The sequence below is a fragment of the Tupaia chinensis genome, unplaced genomic scaffold, assembly GCF_000334495.1.
Source record: "Tupaia chinensis unplaced genomic scaffold, TupChi_1.0 Scaffold000515_1, whole genome shotgun sequence".
NCBI lineage: Eukaryota > Metazoa > Chordata > Mammalia > Scandentia > Tupaiidae > Tupaia > Tupaia belangeri.
This window is the reverse complement of record NW_006160028.1, coordinates 1,646,402-1,649,547: the sequence shown is the minus strand read 5'-3', so window position 1 is coordinate 1,649,547 and position 3,146 is coordinate 1,646,402.

Genomic DNA, 3,146 nt, shown 5'->3' with positions numbered 1-3,146 from the left:
CCCTCTCCTCCATCTCTCCTGGTCAATTTAAAATAAATGAATGAATAAATAATATAAATAATTATTTAAGAAAAATATTTGCCTTTTAACATTACTCTGGAGAGCGGAGAATGGATTGGAGAGGAGGACAGCAGAGAGGCACAGCAATGCATTCCAGTTGTGAGGATGCTTCTAAAATCTGGGCAAGGGGTAGAAGCTAGGACTGAAGAGTTCAAACTGAGTAAAAAAAATCAGTAACCAGTTACAAAAGAACGATGGGGTCTGATCATGTGCATGTTGAACCCAGTTACCTATCTAGTTAAGGGACTGTTGAAATACTATAAGACAAGACCATGGTGGCGTGGTGGTTAAAGGCACTGGACTCTCACATGGCCAATGGAGTGCGAGTCCTGGACAGGTGGCTTGCTCTCTCTCTCTCTCCTCTCTCTCTCTCTCTCTCTCTCTCTCTCATTCACACTGTTCCTCTCTGGTCAAATTTAAATAAATAAATAAATAAGTTAAATAAAATAATTCTTTAAAAAGAAAAAAAAAAAAGAAAGAAATACAGTAGGACAGAGATCTCCACCCCCCCGAACAACTTAAACCCCTGTGTGGCAGAATGCAGGATTATGTGCAATTCCACTGCACTAACTATACATGTTTCTTAATTCTAGAATGTAATATCTAACATTTGTAGAGTTCTAACTGTATGCTCATTATTCTAAGCACCCTGCTTGAGAATTTTAGAGGCAGAAACTTGAATTTCCTTTTGTTAACTGAAATTAGTAATTCTCTCACTGCCAAATGTTAGAGCTAACAAATGAGCTAACTAGCTAGTACATTATTAACTATGCTATGTTGTAATAACAGTGGCAAATGGTGATCCACAGTCTAGCTGAGGCCCATGGGCTGTGTATCACAGCAAAGCCGTAGAAGTCAATATGGTGAAAATGGTTGGGGGCATAAATTGTAGCTCCAGGTTTCTTGCCTTTCAACACGTGCCAGTTGCCCCCTGAGTAATAGCAAGAATATTACTTACTGTTCTCTGGATGCTTAATTTTCCTTTTCTGCAAAATAAGAATAATGGTATCACTAACATCGTCTAGAGGTGGCAAGGAATGGGTTATTACCAGACGCACATTGAGAAAAGAGTCTGGTTCATGTAACTGCTCTGCAAATCTTGGCCAATATATAATTGGCATAGAAGAAAGTGTGAGAATAGGGTGCAGGTGGGAGATTTTTGCAGTGGGATAAGCTGTCTTATTGCGCTATACGCTGAAGTTTAAATGATTAAAATCTCATAACCACCAGAAAAATGATCTAAAGTATCAAAATTAATTTCCAGATTGTTTATATATACTTTTGTTTTAGAAAGAGATGTTTGCCATAGGGTGCATGATTAGCCAGAGAGACAGAGAGGCAAAAAGTGAGAAATCACCCCCCAGGGGGAATGACCACACCACAGTCCCTTCTCCTCTATTCTCCTCTGTGGATTTTGAGCACATACGCACATGCGCCTGGCCTGAGTCTCAAGCTGGACCAGAACTGGGGTCGACCATGTGAAAGTCTAGTGCCCCAAGGACTACACCACCCACTGCCCCATATGTGTATTTTTTACCTTCAGATAAAACACTAAACTCAAAATCTGCTACTATTTCAGCATTTTTCCTCATCCTGTTGTTTTCTTTTACCTGAGAATGCCTTAGAAAAGACAGCTTACTCTGTGAAAATTGCTCAAGGCAAAGGTTAAATCAGGTAGAACCGAAATCAATAAGTAAATGTGAGAAAGGAGACAAAGAATGTGACATTGCACAAGACACAGAGTTGGGAATGGATTGGAAACTGATTTTGTGTTACTCTGACCCTTGGTACTGTGTGTGTACAAGGTCAGAGCCAATGAATGAGAACAGTCTTCTAGTCTTCTTGCCGTGCGTGCTGCCTTTGAGTGTCACAGAGGCCCCACTGGCTGGAATTTGGCTGCAAACAGTTGCTATCTTCTCCCCCATAACTGTCTTCCTCCACTGCCTTGATGGTGGCTGCCACCCATTCCCATGAACTTCATTAAATATTTACTGAGTACATAGTTTACTGAACACAGCTCTGATTCCTGGAACAGGCGAAGACTTGTTTCTGATTTGCAATGGCATTATTCTATGAAAACTGTCTTCCAAACACTTGGCAGAATATGGGGAAACCATTGAATGTAATCCAGGCACCAACTGTGTTGGCCAATTTGATAACTGTTAGCCACATTGGCTATTTAAATTTTAATTAGTTGAAGTTAAAATGTAAAATTCAGTTCCTCTGTTGTATTTGCCACATTCCAAGGGCTCCTCTGGCTAGTGTGAAGTTACCATGCAGAGGCCGAGTACTCTAGGCATCTCACACACAGCATTGTGCAGGTATCTTCTGGTCACACTTCTATGACTGATTGGACCAAATATGAAGATACTTCAAAAAGTTAGTGGGAAAATGGAATTAAAGCATGAGTGTACTTGGTGCAAAATTTTTGAAAAATCCACACAGGGACCAGCAGTTAGTGTAATGGCTATGTCGCTGGACTCCCATGTAGTTGACAACCGGGTGCATGGTTTGCGTCCCGGACGCGGTAACTTAAACTCACGCCAGGAGCGTATGTGTGCATGCCCAAGATCCTGAGAGGAGAATGGAGGAGAAGGGATTGAGGCGTGGCCATCCCCCCTGGGGGGGGTGATTTCTCACTTTCTGTCTCTCTGTCTCTCTCTGTCTGTCTGACGAGCGCATGTGCCCTATAGCAAAAACTTCTAAAAAAAAATAATAATAATCCACACATAGTCTTTTCAGAATATGCATTTTCTATGAACTTTTTGAGGGTCCCCCACCCTCTCATTTCTAGGTTCTATGTCTTTTGAAATTGACTTTTTATATTCCTCTAGAAATTAGTGTATTAGCTTTCTATGGTTACGGTTAACAAATTACCACAAATTTAGTAATATAAATCAACAAACTTATTATCTTTCTGTTTTGTAGTTCAGAAGACAGAAATGCATCTCACTGGGTTACAATGCGTGTGCCGTCAGGGCTAAGTAATTTTCTGTTGGCTGTAGTCTTGTCCTGACAGAGAGATTTCAGGCGCTAACTGCCTTCCCTGACTTGTAGCTGTCTTCCTCCATTTTCAAAGCCATCCA